Source organism: Vespula pensylvanica, chromosome 9 (genome assembly GCF_014466175.1).
Source record: "Vespula pensylvanica isolate Volc-1 chromosome 9, ASM1446617v1, whole genome shotgun sequence".
Lineage (NCBI taxonomy): Eukaryota > Metazoa > Arthropoda > Insecta > Hymenoptera > Vespidae > Vespula > Vespula pensylvanica.
This window is the reverse complement of record NC_057693.1, coordinates 4,793,556-4,811,294: the sequence shown is the minus strand read 5'-3', so window position 1 is coordinate 4,811,294 and position 17,739 is coordinate 4,793,556. Positions and strand designations below refer to the sequence as shown.

General features: G+C 47.8%; 1 long non-coding RNA gene across 2 annotated transcripts in view; it reads left to right on the top strand.

Moving 5' to 3' along the window:
* Window positions 1-8,366, top strand: part of LOC122631643 — a 40,276-nt gene extending 31,910 nt beyond the window's left edge. For both annotated transcript variants that reach the window (XR_006327752.1, XR_006327751.1), the window contains exon 3: window positions 7,504-8,366. This is a non-coding gene — a long non-coding RNA (uncharacterized LOC122631643). The remainder of the gene's footprint in view (window positions 1-7,503) is intronic.
* The last annotated feature ends 9,373 nt before the right edge of the window (window positions 8,367-17,739 follow it).

Below are 17,739 nucleotides of genomic sequence, written 5' to 3'. Positions count from 1 at the left end.
TTGTCTCTTACCTGACGCGCGGCGACAGTCTGCAAACTGTTAAATAGCTGAGTTAGAAATAGCTCGTTTCTTGGCAGAGAGGAAGACGAAAGGTACCGCCATCCCTTTGCTCTTCCACCATTCGCATCACCTCCCGCACTCTCCACGTTTCGCTTCGTTTCGTTAATTAACGCCGAGCTTGCTTCGATCGGTTAATGTTAATTGCGTCGACGTTTGGCCAACCTGCAGCGACTAACCGATAGGCGTGCCCCTCACCACGTGTCGCTTCGATGCTTTCTTTTACCATATGCATTATACTTTTATATTCGCAGTAGGTATACGCGTTAACGCACGTTTATACCTACGCTTATGTAGGTTGATCAGAAGGCAAACGCTTCAGTCGCTTTAATCGAGAAAATTCTTTCTTACGCTTTACCGTAAATATCCTTATCTCGTCGCATACCATTGGCTAATGAATTTTAGCTTAATAACCTTCGATGCATTAACACGCATCTTCCTTCCTCGGCGAATCAGCTCCTTCTCCTTTCTCTGCTGCTCGCGCCAGCCAGAAAACGACAAGTAGCTATTTCTCGCGGCGGAATTATCGCATGTACGGTTTTACCGGATAATCACCATTATCGTATATCTTCGTTTGGATCTATTTCTCGCGTCTCGCGTATTTAAAGCGAGCTAATCGAGCTCCTATCTCCGGAACACGAGGATATCGTTTTTAACGCGCAACCAAGGTCGGTTTTATCATCGAATCGAGAAGAGTCTCCCTTCGCTTCGTTTATCCGTGAACTACTTATAAAGCGTAATCCGCGTACGCGACGTCACGTCGCGTTTCATTAGAGCTATTGTTGGACCTTTCCAAAGGTATAGCTAGGCTACGTTGACATCGTTTTATCTCTCACGGATATAGGTAGCGTAGCTCGTGTTCCCGATAGATCCACGTTTCTACCTGTATTCGGTGTTCCACGAACGCGGACGTTCTCTCTCTCTCTCTCTCTCCCTCTCTCTTTCTCGTAGATAAATCGAGACTTGGTACAAGTCGGTGGTTCAAACTACGTTCCGTTTGGAGCAAGGTAAATCGGTGATAAGAGCCGAGTCCGTAAGGAAAGACGTGGGTATTTGCCAGGCCGTGGTTCAGGGTGGTACCTAAATCATAGCATTAATTAGTAAGAGTTAATGATCGAGCGTTGTCGGAGGTAAGATTTTTGCTTGACCTCGAGGAAGGCAAGGGTCTCGATGAAAATCAAGGCTCACGTGTGTTTTTCCCTTCTGACCACTACCGGGCACAATTATTGGGTCTGGCTCGCGGGTCGAAGGAACAACGAGGGGTAGGAGGAAGATCGGTGTGGTTGCTGGCGCACTCCGTACGAGCCACGTCCGATCGCCTATCTGCGACTAATTAACACGGTCCGTTAATGAAGCCCACGTATGAGCCGCGCACGTACCTAGTCTTTCTCTCTTTCTCATCACCCTCCTTCTTCTTCCACGGCAGCACGTACCAGAGCTCGGTTAGCCATAATCACGGCGCCTTCGATATATACCATACCGACAGGGTATTCGCGCGCGGCGCCTAATTAGCGCTTCTCGTACCCTCCTTCCTCCGCCCACTTCTTTCTATCATCCTGTTCCTCCCTCTCGTCCTTTCTCTCTCTCTCTCTGTCTTCCTCCCTCTTTCACTTGGTATCATCGATCCCAACTTTTTCACAGTTTTCTTTCGACCATTCTTTCGAGGCCATCCGATTCGACGTGAAATCAGCGTAACAGGTAGGCGGAATGTACTATATCCTTAACTATCTCATATGCCATTGGTAAGAAGAGAGTAGCGAGAGAGCTAGAGCGGTAGTACGGCTTTCTGAACGGTCTTAATCCAATTCCAGGAGCATTCAGGACGGGACCGTTTCCTGTCCATTCGCGGTGTAGAACGACGAAATAGAAGGCGTGTGTACATAGTACGCGGACGTACGCCACGTTCAGAGTTTCATAAACTGGATTACGGCACGAAACGTCCGCCCGACGACGAGAGAGCATCCGGCTCTTCGAAAGGAGAGACCTTTGGACTGCCATTCAGGACGACTCTCCTTCTCTCTCTCTCTCTCTCTCTCTCTCTCTCTCTCTCTTTCTCTCTGTCTCCATCTTTCTTTCTTTCTTCCTTCCTTTCCACAGGCGCGACTACTACACAACTTTTACTACTACTAGTACTACTACTACACTACTACTACTACTACTACTACTACTACTACTACTACTACTACTACTACTACTACACTACTACTACTACTACTACTACTACTATTACTACTACTACTACTACTACTACTACTGCTACTACTACTACTTCTTCTCTGGAGACAGGATACGAGGAGTGACGGACGGGAATCACGATCCCCTTTGTCCGTCCCGCGGGCTCTCTATTTCTTTCTCTCTCTCTCTCTCTCTCTCTCTCTCTCTCTTTCTTTCTATATATGTATATATATATCTTGGCCGCTCTTTCTCGAGACTGGACCGACTCGAAGCTCTGGCATTCCTCTCACGTTTCGGATCGGAGGGATAAAACACTTCGTACGCGAGATAAAGCGCTATACCCCTTCGTCTCGTTAATACGGAGAACAGCTTCGACTCGAGCGATCTTTTTCGAAGGTGACCACTATAAAGGCCATTCGCGAGTCAGTCGGTCGAATAACTTCCTCTTACGATTCAAAATTTCATCATACCACGTGAATTACCAATCGATAATGTTTGGAAATCTTTGGAGGCAAGTCCTTAACAAATCTTTTTTTTTCTTTCCTTTTTTCTTGTTCCTTTTTTTCTTTTTCTTTTTCTTTTCTTTCAATTATTTCTCCCTCGTTACGTTCAATGAAACGTTTTCCAAATGAACCTGCGTTCGATTCCAATCGTTTGCCTCGGGTAAGTGGACTTTCTCATTAGCGATCGTCGTATTATTGGCTCACGAACGAACAGTTCTTTTCTTAAAAGTATTGCGCTTTTGAAAGTAAACTAAATTACTCCGAGTTGCGAGAAGAAACGAGCCACGACCAGAACGATAGAAGGGAGCACGTTAGAGGCTGCGTTTTGGTAATTACGGTGCCGCTAACGCCGGTGCGTGACAAAGGATAATGGGTCATTAGATTTCTAACGAGTATATAAATCTGTAGAAACGGCTTTGTTAATTTTAGAAACATCGTGCTACGTAAGACAACGGGGCTGTCCATGTCGCTTGCGATCCGAGCTAACACGCGATTTCTACATGTCCGATGGGCACGTTTCTCGCAGGATTAAAGGTCGAACGACTGCGTAAAGTCGTTTCAATGACCACGATTGAGTTTGACCGCGTTAATAGTTTCTATTTTTTTTCTCGACTTAAATTCCGATTTAATAGCTCTCGTAATTTAATGCTTCGCAAGGTTACGCATTATTTACGCTCGTCCGTTTCGTTTCGTTTCGTTTCGTTTTAATTCGGTTTATCAATGAAACGAAGGAGGAGTAAAGAAGAACGCCCAAAGCAGACTAGAAAGGTTTCCAAGTTGGTACAAGACTACGAAAGACTGCGAAAGGGCTGGAAGAAGCGTGCTATCGGATCTACAAGGTTCGTTGCGTCGTTTTGTCTCGTTAGGATACACGATGGTGAGACACGCGTCGCGACCTGTTCTCGATCGACGTGGCTGACACCTCGAAGAGGAGGGTAGGTACGCGTACAAGGTGGACGGAGCTAACGTGTACGGTGACACTGCGCCTTAATAAATGCGATTGGTCCGCACGCGCGTACACGTATCCGGAGGGGACTTTCCGTAAGGGAGAGCATAAGAGAAAAGGATCGAGAGGGAGGAATCGAGAGAGAGAGAGAGAGAGAGAGAGAGAGAGAGGAATGCTCACGAAGGATAGGACAACGCTGTTTTGACGCTTCATTGAGTGACGCTCAGAAATGCCGCGTGACAGTTTATCGTGTTTCCTCGCTCCTATCTGCGATCTCGTCCTCGATGTTCCTTCTTCTTCCTTCCTTCTTTTCTTCCTTCCTTCCTTCCTTCCTTCCTTCCTTCCTTCCTTCCTTCCTTCCTTCCTTCCTTCCTTCTTTCCTTCCTTCGTCGTGCTCTTGCGAAGAAATGACGTCCCAGAGGGAGAAGAACCAGAAGAGGAGGAGAAGGACGAGAAAGAAGAAAAAGGAGGAGGACGACGAAGAAGGTGGATCCATCATTGATGCCACGTCGTACGATCCTCGGGTGGAATTTTAAGCAGCAACATCTTGTCGAGCGCAGGATTTCGGCCCCTTTTTGCTCGATACGGTCCTAATTTCGCGCGCTGGGTGGCGCGTCGGCTTGTCAAAGGATCTCACGATAGAGAAGAACCTTTTCCTTTCCTTCTCTCGAACGGAGCAACAGCAACCCTTTAAAGTTTCCGTAATCCGTTATACCCGAAATCGAGCGTATCGGCCGTCCGTGTCACCGGAGAACGACAAATCTCGTTTCTGGATCGAACTTCCTCAACTCGGAATTTGTTGTCGTCCGTCGAATTCTAAGCGCAATCGCGATAGCACCACGATTTACTTCTACCCCCTCGAGAGAGTGTCTACATTTTTCGTTCCTCTTTTTCTTTCTTTCTTTCTTTCTTTCTTTCTTTCTTCCTCTTGCATTTTCGCAAGTAGGAAGGATTGGAAGGGCTTCGTTGAAAGTCTCCGCGCGCACGTAAATTCGTACATATGCGCCATGGAACCTGCTTAAAGTGCGTGGAAGGGAGTCGTCTTCCCTTTCTCTTTTCTTCTTCTCTGCTTCTCTTCTACTTCTTCTTCTTCTTCTTCTTCTTCTTCTTCTTCTTCTTCTTCTTCTTCTTCTTCTTCTTCTTCTTCTCTTCTCCTTCTTCTTCGTCGTCTTCTTCTTCTTCTCGTGGCCGGAGATTCGTGAAGATAGCTCGGCACGGTAGCTCGTCAGAAAGCCGCGATGAACCTTCCGTGAGCCGTAGCACGTGCGTGTCCGTTAGATAACATCGCTCGTAACTCGATATTGTTTCGCTCAAACAAATTAGGGGAATTCAGGACTCGAGGTAGAGGACCTCGACTTTTTCAAGGTTCACGTCCTCTTGGTCGGCGTTCACATTTTTTCTTCCACTCTCTCGGAGGTGTGAATTTAAATTCGATTATCGTCGTCGAACGATCGATTCGAGTTGCATTTAAGAAAAATAGTTCGTTTTAATTTGCTTACGGTATTTCGATGAAATTCGGGCAACATTTGAGCAAAACGCGTGGTCGCGTCAGTTGAGTCACACGTTTATGATAATGATTCGTTTAAGAAAGGGCCCGACGACCGGGCGAAATCTTTCCCTCTCTCTTGAAGGAGACTCTGTACTAAATCTTGCCGACTCGCGGCCGGTTCTTTCTGTCCGAGGAAGTTTCCAGGAAGCCTTTTTATATTTTCTGCAGAGAAGAAGAAGAAAAAGAAGAAGAAAGAAGGAAGGAAGGAAGGAAGGAAGGAAGGAAGGAAGGAAGGAAGGAAAGAAAGAAAAGGAAAGGAAAGAGAATGCGTATATGTACGTGTTGCGCCTTGGTAAAGGCCCGGCCGAAGGTTGCAACGTTTCACGAGCTCCCCTTGTAAATCACGCCTAGCCCCTGGCGGCATAATTGTCGGCGTTAATAAACTCGCGACGTCGACGGGGCCACGTTCCTGCACTTTTATGCAGAACCTACTCGACTTCGTCTCATCCGTATTTTACGAAACGAGATCGATCATCGTCCCTTATAACTCGCGAATTTTTATTACCGACGATATAATTTTTTTTACTGTTAACTTTAGCGCCCAAAAATACGCTCCGTCGCGCTTTAAGATTCGCGTTATTCGATCGTCAGAAACGGTTGAATTTCTCGACAATTTTATTGGTATGTTAAACGTGGGTGTAAACGTCTCGCACTCGTTGAAGCAAACTGTCCGCTCGTCTCTCGTCCGATCGGTCGAACGAGACGAATCCAAGAGCCGGCATCGTCGTGAGGTTGCTCGATCGACCGTCGGACTTGCCACCCAAGTTGCTGGAAACCAGTGCGCCTATATACTTACTTACGTTCCTATACCTACATACATATATAAGCGAGAATATGTTCTTTGACAAGTTTGCGCTCGAGACATGCGCCGTAATGCGTTAGCTTCGACGATTTTCACGGCGAGCGTCGCGTTCATAATGAACCAAAGCTAATCAGGAAAGCGTGGACGCGTTCGGGTACGCCGAGAAGGCGAAACTGCGTTCCAGATTTTTTCAGAGGAGGCGGATACAGTGACATCTGACACGCAACGTCGTGAGATCGAGCTAACCAGAGAAAGAGAGAGGGAGAGAGAGCCGCAACAGCGACGATTGTCTACTCTCAAGTAGATCTCGAGCAGAGGGACGATCGAAGCACTTTCCTCGCGAAACGCTTTTTCCTGCTTTCCTCAAATTATTTAAATCTCGCGTTAGAGACCCGCAGAGTCTCAGAATTTTTCGTAAGAAGAAGCAGAGAACGTCGTGGCGAGTTCATTAACATATCCTTGTCCCGGGAGAGTTTCCTCGGGCCAAAGTCGTAAATAACTACGCACATGGTGGACGCACATGGTGGACAGAGGGAGGATGGGTCGAAGCAAGAAGAAGAAGTAGCGCAAAATCTTACCTGCGTAAGTAGAAAAGTAGAAACTCTCGAAGGGGGATGACAAATCGGTACAGGATTTCTCGCGAGCGTAGCGAGCGTTACAACGCTTCGCTAATTAAGGACGTTTCTGTAACTCGGTCTAATAAGTTTGGACCAGCAGGCCTGCCGTCCTGCCAGTGGTACGTTTACCAGAACGAGCAGTAAGCAAATGGAGGTACGGTGCGAGTAATCGAACCACCCGTACGCGGTCGATAAATTCATGCTCTGATTGCGCGTAAAAACGGCAATTACCGGTAGCCATCGTGCGTGAAGATATCACGCTGAATTACACCCCGTTAGGTTCGATTTTCCCCGCATGGCACTACGCCGTTCGAGTACGGCTACCTTCCTTCCCACCTTCGTCGGCTCCCACCGAGCGGTTGGACCGCGACCGAAAAATCAGACCCCTCCCGTGTCTGCAACAGTGTCGATGATTGCGCTCGCGCGCATACCTGCTCGTACGTAACGACGATCTTATCGAGGAACGAGTTTGATCGCAAGAAGAATCACGTCGAAGGGGTCGCGGGCCAACGCGTATCCGTTTACCGGAGTCGACGTAATGAGACTTCGTACGAAGTCGAACGACAGGAGATCATAGTAATTATCTCGGCGTCGAGCAGGAAATTAAAATCGAACGACTCTAATGTACGTAAGTAGATACTTATGTGCTCTTGCGAAACGCACCAATGATTTTATCCCTTTCGATAACGAGCCGTTGATCGCGTTGAAAATCGATTCTACGATCGTCTCGAAACTCGTCTTATTAATTCGATTCGTATTTAAAGTCATTCGACATCGGCGATCGATCGAATCGATCGATATCGATTTCATCGCAAACGCAATGACAACTCCTAATCGACTTTTCGTCGTTTCAGAAGGATTCGGTTCGAGTCGGAGAGCGTCGACAGGAAGGGAGTTTGATTGGACGTGCACCGATCGCGTAATTAGACACGCCTCATATCTCGTCGATGGCATTGGGCGGCACCCGTCGATCGTCGAGGGAAGAGAGAGAGAGAGAGAGAGAGAGTCGGACGAGAGCCGAGAAACGAAAGAAGGAGATGCCCGCGTCGAGACGAGGAGATTCGAATCGCTCGCACCAGGGATGTGTAACGATGTATCTAACTGCGCGAGTGCGAGAGAGAGAAACGTAGGTGGGTGTCCACTCGCACGTTCATACGTACGTGTTCGCACATCGCCGTGTCCGTGTGTGTCTTCATTACGGACAGCCGTGAGAGCATTTAGATGATATCGTAATGGCAATTACCCGCTTGATCCTTCGGCCAGGGCTCGTTCGCCAACTCCTTTGCCGGTCGGTGGCCACACCGACTAATATTGGTTCTGCTCATTATACCGAGCTCTTACCGATCGTACCCAAAGCCTCTTGTCCTCTTCCTCGCTCTTTTCTCTTTCTCCCTTCCTCTCTTTCGTTCTTTCTCTACAACCTTCTCGCCATCGTTTCGCTCTTCGTGGGTGTGTGACCACCTACCTCGCCCCCGTCCTTCCGGTACACATCCCGTCCTCTCTCCTTCGCCTCTTTAGGAACCGATCCTTGTCTAGTCGCGATCGCTCGAACAAATCTTTCCATGTACGAGAGAGAACAAGGAAGACCGGAGATCGGAATCTCCGCGACACCAGTTCCACGCAGCTCTCTAAGGATATTCCCCTCCAAGAGGGAAATAGGAAATAAGCGGATAGAAATTACGAGTTGAAGTTAACTAACATACAAGATGTAAGAACGTATATTCTGGTATCTGTTTTCACGAGAGCTTTTAAAGATCCTTCAAAGTTAAACGATGGAAACGTCCTCGTGGAATAGAATATTTATATCTCAATGATCGATCTCGTCGTAATATTATCGATCGGACGAATCGTCCTTTCGATCGATAAAGTACGTCGACGACGTTGACGCTCTAATTAGGAAACGTTCGGAAGCGCAAAGTTTCAGCTGCTCGGTTGACTGCTAAGGGCAGTTTTATCGGTGGACGGTGGACGACGGAGAGGAAAGTTAATTGAGTGTCCTCGCCCTGGGTGTCCGATGTTGTCCAGCGTTGTCGCCGCTACCTGAGGGCGTGGGCGCTCTGATATGAGTTACGAGTCTGTCGTATTACACGGCAGAGACCACGGTGCGGCCACGGTGGTCCTGCCCTTCCCGAGATTACGGACCATTTATACACAGGTACGGGCCATCGAGGAATACCCGAGTGTCGGCTGGCGTTTCATCTACTTTATAAGCGTCCTTGTACGCGTCCCTATCGCGCGAAGGATTATCGGAATATCCTTGTCGTCTGGAGTTTGCTGATTCGTACGACTCCTCTTCTGGAGATCCTCCCTGGCGAGATCTCTTATAGACCTTCGATAACGTAGTGTCGATATTTTCGTTAGGGATCGTTAGGGATTAGCGAGCGAACGATCCTTCGAACGTACCCAGCTAGCACGTTCTGTATCTTCCATTGAAGCAAGTACGTATCCACAAATTTTACGAGGACTTTTCGTCTATCGTAATAGTTTTGGCGCGAAAAGAAGGAAACGCGTCGTAAGGAACGATCGTGGAAAGGGATGGCAACTGGCACTTAATAATCAATAATTTATTAATACTCTACGTTCAACATTAGTACGGCGAGTAAATCAAAGCGTTCTTGTTTTACGGCTCGCATTCATTACCGGGCAGGTTGCATTCGCTCGTATATCTCCGTGAGTTCCGGAGCGCGATGAAGAGCGAGCGAGAGAGAGAGAGAGAGAGAGAAAGAGAGAAAGAGAGAGTAAAAGAGAGGGTGAGCAAGAAAAGGGGAAGAATACTCGAGGGAAAAAGTGTAGGAGACGCGCAGAGAAGAGAGAAAGAAGGAGAAGAAGGTATCTGTTCGATGCTCTTGCTCTCAGCCCCGTTTTAACTCGCGATCGTTGTTGTTGTCGTACACATTGTTAGTTCGGTTTACGAGGCACGCTTTAAGTTCTTTACGCTCGCGTTTACGCTCCTTACGCCTTTACGTTTACGATCGTTACGAATGCCCCTCGAGGCCTCTGCTCTCGCGACAACTCCTCCATGCGACTCGTCCTCCTCCGCTGACACCGGGATCAGCACGAGGGGTTAAGGCCAGAGCAAAGTCCTTTTCCACCTTCCTCCTCGCGAATCCTCGCCACGACGTACTCTCTGTCTCGAAATCCTCGTTATCCTCGGGCGCGGACCTCCTCGGAAATTTATCGTCCTGCGTCGACGACATCCGAGACGGAGCTTAATGACCTCTCTCTCTTTCTCGCTAGACGAGTATACAGCTTAGGCAGTCAAAGTATCGATCTTATTCTCCTTTCTTCTTCGATCCGTTTTCTCGATCCAGCTAAGCTTTTGTAATAAAAGCTGAAAGTGAGACGCTCGAGAGAAACTGTCGTGTAGTCGTTATCATACTTTAGACATCGCGTGACACGCGACCTTCTCTCTCTTTCTCTCTCTCTCTCTCTCTCTCTCTCTCTCTCTCTTATCAAGGATCTAGCAGCACCTGCGAGAAATCGGGTAGGCCGGTAATCGTCGTCTCACGGTAGTTTTCTCGTATCTTCTTTCCATGCACGAGGACGACAAGAGTCAAGAGTACCGGAGAAAAGTGGATGTCGTGGTGCGGAACGTGCGGGATATCGGACCGGTACCGCCGTTGGCGCAAGCGCGCATAATGAGAGTGATATAATAACGACGGACACCAGCGACTCGTACTCGGCGACACAACTCATCCCGACAAAAGGATACCGCTCCCTCTTCAAAGAGGAGAAAGAGTAGAGAGAGAAAAGAAGGAGAGAAAGAGAGAGAGAGAGAGAGAGAGAGAGAGAGAAAGAGAGAAAGAGATATGGTGATACGCACTCGAAAGGAAGGGAAGAAATGCACGGCATGTCTACCAGAGGAGAAACGCTGTAGCCAGTCGAGTTAATTAAGAGGATCCAACCTTGACGGACGTAGCCATTGTGCACGCGCGCGCGCACGCTTTTCCCTTCTTCTACGATCGGCCTCGTCGGCGCGCGTGATACCATCCTAAACGTACGTTTCTATGTGTATCCAAGTAGCAACCCTTCGTCCTTGTCGTCTACCATTTATAGAAGACATCTTTCCTTTTCGAACGTTCGCTCGCTCTCTTTTCCTTTCTCTATCTAGAAAAAAGTTTAATTATTTTAAAAAGGAAAGGAAAGAAGTAAGGAAGCTGATGCGAACGGAATAAAGTTAGCACGGTCTTTCGATCGCTTTATTCAACGTATTACCCAGTCCTCGAACGCGATGCAAAATACTCCGTACAAGAGTAAGCGAGTTCTGCATAGTTATCTAACGATCGGAAGTACAACGTTAGTCACGGCAGGGGACAACTTCGAAAGCATTGCTCGAGAGTGCGCGTGCGAGACGTTTAAAGAGTTCCTTCGGTTCCTTTATCTCCCAGACCTCCTTTTTCTTCTCTCAATTTCTTCTTGGCTTTTTTCCTTCATCTTTTTTTTCTCGTTTTTCTTTTCTTTCTTTTTTTTTTTTGCGTTGATTTTTTACGAAGAGGAAACGGCAAGAAAACGAAATAAAACTGGCGAGAGCGATAGCGCGGCTCGAATATAAAAGGTGGTTCAGCGGCTGCGGCGGTGGCTGCGGCTGCGGCGGCGGCGGAGGCGGCTCGCACGCACCACGCAGAGATATAAAGCCGAGGGGGCGTCTTGGTGACAATTAAGAGGCGAGCGAGGCCACAAATCACCGGGCGGCGAGCTCTAATCACAGCCGCTCGACTACTTTCTCTCTCTCTCTCTCTTATAACTTTTTTTCCCCTCCCTTTCGCACGTTTAATCGACCTTTCCGAGTCGCGTTTAAAGACACCGACTCTCTTTGTAGAACCACTCGGAGGTGTTGATTCGCACATGTGGACTTTGATATTACTTTTTTCTTCTTACTTTCGAAGGAGTTACTACGAAGAACGGTATAAAGAAAAGTTTGTTCCTCCGCGCGAAAGAGCTTTATCAAAAATTCGTACCGTTATTAGCTGGAAGGCTCTCGACAAACGAGACTCGATCGAAAGCACGATGGAATAATCTATATCAAAGTTCTGGCCGGTCTTTAGCCTTTGGTAATAAATCGAAGGTTGCGTCGTAGGAGCGGAGAAAAACGGGATACGCTCGAAGGATCTCGAGTACCGTACGCAGGTGCGATTACCGTAGAGTCTCGATCCTTACGACGTGCCTTGGGAGACGGAACAGGGTCGAGTCTAGGAGAGCGTCACCCTTCGCGAACGCCTCGTCCTCTTTTTCTTCCATTTCGCGCGCACTTTTCCTTATTTCACGGTACCGGGAATCGAGAGAGTACGAAGCAACTGGTATATACAGGGTGTCCCGTTTTAATCGATAGGAGTTAACACGAAACTCGTTAATGATAAAGTTATTGGAAAGAAAGTTTGTTTATTTCGCGGATACTCGTTTACACCTTACACCTACGTTACGTTCGTGCGAACGGACCTTGCTACCGCTGTTTAATGATATTCAGCCGGATCGATTAATATGGAACACCCTGTACAGCCGCGAAGAGATTGCTATGCTAATTCCATTAATGTCGCATGAGTTATGGTCAGAACGGGTGTGGACGCGCGTATTCTTCTTTCCAAGAGTTTCTTAACGTTCGGTGAACTACGAGGGGATACTTAAAAGAGGCGGAAGAGTCGACGATGTCCGACGAGTAGAAACGATATTCCTACGCGCCTTGCCGACTGGCGCGTATCTTAAGACCCGATAAATTGAATGCGCGCGAGCGGAACTGGCTGGTCAGGAGGGAGGTGGCTGAAAACGAATGAAAGCGGAGTGCGCGCGAGCAACCGCGTTATCGTTCGCGAGAGAACCGTCGAAGAAGCGGTCTCCCGACGGCCGGCAGGTGAAAAAAAATCACCTAATCTCCGGTAATTGAGATTCGATACCAATTAAAAGCGAACGCACGAGCGCGAGCAAAGTCGCGCGCCGTCTCTTCGCGGTAATCTCGGTATTAAAATCGTTCTCTTACGTTCCTCTGCCTTTTCGTTTCTACTTCCTTCTCTTTCTTTTTCTTTTTTTTTAACTTCCGCGAGGAAACGATAAAGAGAATTCTTCTGGTACTCGTTTTGTAGAAATGTCCGATCAAAGCAAATACACCTTTCGTAGTTATTTTATTTTTAGCCGTTCCTACGAAAAGATATAGATGTAATTAAGAATTTAATTAGATAGGCGGGAAAAGGGAACGATTGAACGAACGCGCGCTCGTAGGCAGATAGATACCGTTTCTACTTGGAAGTACCAAAGACGGGATATTCGATCGCGAGCAAGCTCTTCCTCGTCGGTTAATTCGCACCCACGCTCGATCATTAACGTCGATTTCCGACCTGCCTCAACACCTCGCATTATGCGCTCTGAATCACAGCGCTCGCGTTCAGGACCGTTCTGTCTCGATGGCCCGAAGGTGCCAACGTACCGCGCCCTTCCGTCGCTCTCTCTTTTTGCTCTTTCCTCTGGATTGCATCCATCAGGCTCTATCACCGACGTTTTCCGTGCGCCATAAATAACGGTCATTCTCGGTAATTGTATTAGATGAGAACCTGTCACCTGTTCGGTACGGCAAGCCCTACGAGGAGGAGGAGAAGAAGAAGAAGAAGAAGAAGAAGAAGGAAGCAAGAGCTTGGTGGAAAGAAAGAAGGGTTAAGAGGTAGAACGAGGACGAGGAGAGCTGAGGAAGGTGGAGAAGGCGAGGTCGATGATAAATCAAGCAACGGGGCAGCACTCGAGGGTTGACTCTTCTCGCGAACGAGGGAGACGAAGGAAGGAGTGCCGGAAAAGTGGAGAGAGAGAGAGAGAGAGAGAGAGAGAGAGAGAGAGAGAGGTAGGGAAGGTACGCCAGTCCAAGGGCTAAATCATCGGTGATTGCGACGTGGGTCGCCCACTCTCTACCTCACGGATCTTCCTCGTCTTCTCATACACCTCTTCTCCTCTCTTCTCCTTCTGCGATGCTCGTACAAAGTTTATTTCCACGACGAACGCACGTGCGTGCGTGTTCGCCGCGTACCTACGTAGGCTCTTCCTCTCTTTCTCTGGCCTCTCCAATTATTACCAAGTAATTACGAGCGTGAGATCGTTATCATATACCTACGTATAAGACGTTCCTACGTCGTTATCATCACGTAACGAATTTTCTAACTTGGCAAGATTAATCGATATAATTTTATACTAGACATTGCAAGAACAGCGAACGCCTCGGGCAAATTTTATCGCTCGTGAATGCGATATCGAGAGGATATAAAGTCGACGCAGGACGATTTCGTTCGATAACAAAAGGGGGTCGATAGTAAAGCGCGATGTTTCCCGAGAAAGCTACTTGCTCGCTTTTAAAGCACCCGACGACGATACCACGCTCCACGCCAGACCGTAATTTATTTCTTCATCTCCGATAAGATGAATCTCCTCCGTTGCGCGGACTCGGCCATCTATGAATTCCCGTGCGCGAGGGCTGCCTCGTTAAAGGATTTAAGTACGGAGATTTAAGTATCGGGAATTGTCTGCCGGATTATCTTAACGACGATCTTAACGCGTTCAGGACGAGGTTTCCCGTTGGTGGATCGCTCTCGAAAATCGAGTATTACCTGCCACCAGAAAGATTTAATCGAACGATTTTCCAACTTTCTCGTTGAAGATTGATGCTCGTTGATTAGCTTACGATTTATCGGACAGCAGTGGACGACTATGTAAAATCACTTTCCAAATTACTAGTATAATCCAGATAGGAATCGAGCGTCCCATTCGTTTCGGTGCCTAAACCTAATATGTAACTATTAATAGTCGAAACGAGGTCAATGGCAAGATGGACGAATAATAAAATGGATAAGAAGTAAAGGGAGAATCAAAGAAAGAAACGAGTAGAAAAGAGTAGAGCTCTGGCGTCTAATCGTGCGGTCCGAAGCAAGCGAGCGTAATTTATTTCTTCTTCCTCGATAAGATGAATCTTGTGACGGGACGAATGGGAGGCAGAGAGAAAAAGAGAGAGAAAGAGGAGAAAAAAGAGAGGGAGAAGCGGCATTCGATGTTCTTAAGTATCTATTTATAATAAGGCGATGCCTTGGGACGTTGCCGATCGCTACCGAGTACGCTACTTACGCTAGCCCGTGCGAGTTGCGCGCTACACTACGTCGTCTCGTCAGCGTGGATCCATTAGTCAACGGTTGACACGCTGACGGCTACCGTATACCAACTACCGTTCGTTCGTCGGAGGACCGACCGAGGAATCTTCTATATGGCTGAATCTGATCGCTCTTCTATCTATCTCTCTCTCTCTTTCTTTCTCTCTCTTTCTCTCGAGCACCAGCAGCAGTAACAGCAACAGCGACGGGCAACGGCCAGTTAATGCTATGCCTCCTCGCGACGGTGACACTGCCGGAGAAAAGCGTGCATTATCGTAGAGGAGAAGAAGGTTACGGGAGAGGAAGAGGTGGAGGTGGAGGTGGAGGTGGAGGAGGAGGGGGAGGAGGAGAGGAAGAAGAAGGAACACTATAAACTACTAAAGTCGACTGGAGAGATCGAGCACGCACGGTCACGCTGACACGCGCGCATTTATTACGGTGGATCGCGCCACTCCGATTCTTCTTCTCTTTCTTTTTTCTTTCTCTCGTTCTCTCTGTCTATCCGTCCGTCTGTCTGTCTGTCTGTCTCTCTCTCTCTCTCTCTGTTTCTCTCTCTCCCTCTTTATGCCAGATTAAATAACGCTTAACCAGCGTATTAGCGAGTCTATCTTCCGATCGACGTCGCTCCGGATTCGACGAGACTCGACTGGTCCCTTAACGATCCATTGCTAAACTTGTCCGGCAACGCGAAATTGCTTGCTCTTCTCGTCCGATTTTTTTCCTCCTTCCCTTTCTTCTTCTTCTTCGTCTTCTTCCTTCCTTTTTTCCTTTTCTACGTAGATCGAAGACCCAGTTGGAAAAAGTAGAACGATCGGTCGAGCGATGTCTGGTAGGCAAGGAATTCAAAGATATTTCGTCTATCTCTTATCAAAAGCTTTTACGAGGCATTAACGAGACGCAAGGATTAGAGTCTAGATGGCTATGCGACGCCTTTCAGAGAAAGAATTCACGCGACTGCGACGAACGCGTGCTCGCGCGCGAGAGCTCGAACGCTCTACGTACGTACGTACGTAGTGTGCGTAGGTGAACCTTCTTGGTCCGGGCACGCATCTTTCAACCGCCATTACGGTGCCTCCGGGCGTCCAAAGCGTCGGAGGAGTTATGTTGGCAAGCGTGTATCGCGGTATTTATAATGCCGTGCTTAATTGTTGTCCGTAGATCAAGCGCGCGTCGTAACTTCACCGGAAATCCATGGCGCCCACGTCGAAAGTTTTCTCCTTTCTCTCTCTACCTTTCTCTCTCTTTTGCACGCTCGCTCACTTACTTATTCACGTTTGACCCTCTCGTATAATTTCAACGATCGCCGGCGGGTCACCTCTTTCGCGATAGAATCGTAAACTCTTCGTCCTTTTCGAGAATTAACGATCCATGGCGACACTCGATCGATCCGATCTTAACGTCGATCGAGAACCTCGTTTGATTTACCGACCATCTTAACTCGATACTTTCGGTCCGCTATTACTTCCCGATATATCGACCAACGTCACCTCGATTCGATACATATCCTCTTCCGCGTAGCATTGTCTTCTCTTTCTTTCGATATCACTTTGTCATTTCGTCCGATCGCGGATAACGATAAGATAACAAATAAGTACGTGATCCGATCGGGACAACGTTGTGACATTTCAAATCACGGACGATCGAGCCTACATTAGCGCCAATCAAAATCCACTTCTACTCCCGATGGAAGGACGATCTTACACGAGGTTGCTAGCGAGCGTACGTACATCGATCCTTCGGCGTTTCGTGTGTGCGCAGCGAAGTTGAATTAATTAACTCCGTAGTGCCACGCCGTGAATATTAAGCAGACACGAGGATCCGAGCAGGGCCGTCTTTACACCCTGTGCGAGCTCCGTCTTTCTCTACTCTCTCTCTCTCTCTCTCTCTCTTTCCTTCTATCGCTCTCGCTCTCGCTCTCGCTTCGTCTCTTAGGCCGTGTCGCTGAGATGATGAGGTGCTCGTTTGAATTCTGATGCGTCCTCGCGCCTTCCACTTGGACACTGTCTTTCATTAGGCAATAAATGGCGCATGGGCACGAGCGAGAAGAAAAAGGATGATTTGCCTACCGAATTGATTGCTCCGCTAATTGGCCATACGATCGTTTTTAACACGTATTGCCTACCTCGACGATCTTATCGATGCATATATGTGTATATATATATATATATATATATATATATGTACGTATATTCTTTAGAACCGCTTCCATCGTATTTCAATTCGTTATCGCTCTAGCGTTGCGTTATTAGCTAAACGTTGCTTAACGCGTTAGTTTAATCGTGCAAATCGCGATTCGATTCGTCGAAAAAGTTGGCTCTTGGTCTCTCAAAAAATTGCAGGTCGACTAGAAAACGATGCGTCCCTGGTGGTCGGTAGAAGTTATAGGTGGCTACCGCACGGCTGCGTTGGAAGAAACTTTAACCTCGGCGAGGAAGAACATAGAAGACGACCGCGAACAGGCATCGTCTCGCTACGCGCATCCTGAGATTCCCTAAGTGTGGTTCTATGTACTCGCGAGGCGACTCGGTCACTGCGAAGTAATGTTACGCGTCAATCGACCTCCAACCCAGTGCCAACCCAATGGATAAACTCGAGAATAAACGAAACGAAAGTTTATGGAAAATCTACGTTCCTTGAATTTCTTTAGTCTCTTAATGATCTTAAAGAATAATACAGAATGATTTAATACGTTTGAAATAGAAATCGATCAAAGAGGTTGGTTGCTCGAGCACCGTTATTCTTTAACGAAAGGTCTCGAACGACATCCATTAACGTCGTTCGATGATTCCAGTTATATATGGAGCACAAAGGAGTCCGCTCCTGGAAGAAGGAAAGGCACGTTCGAAGGAGCAACCTGCGAAGATCGTTCGCGGTACGTTTAACGCTGAAGTCCTCGCGGTAACGCCAACTGGAGCTTTCTCGAGGCACGCAAGCCGTTTTCGACACCACCGCGTGCCGCACGCGGAATTCACTTAAGCC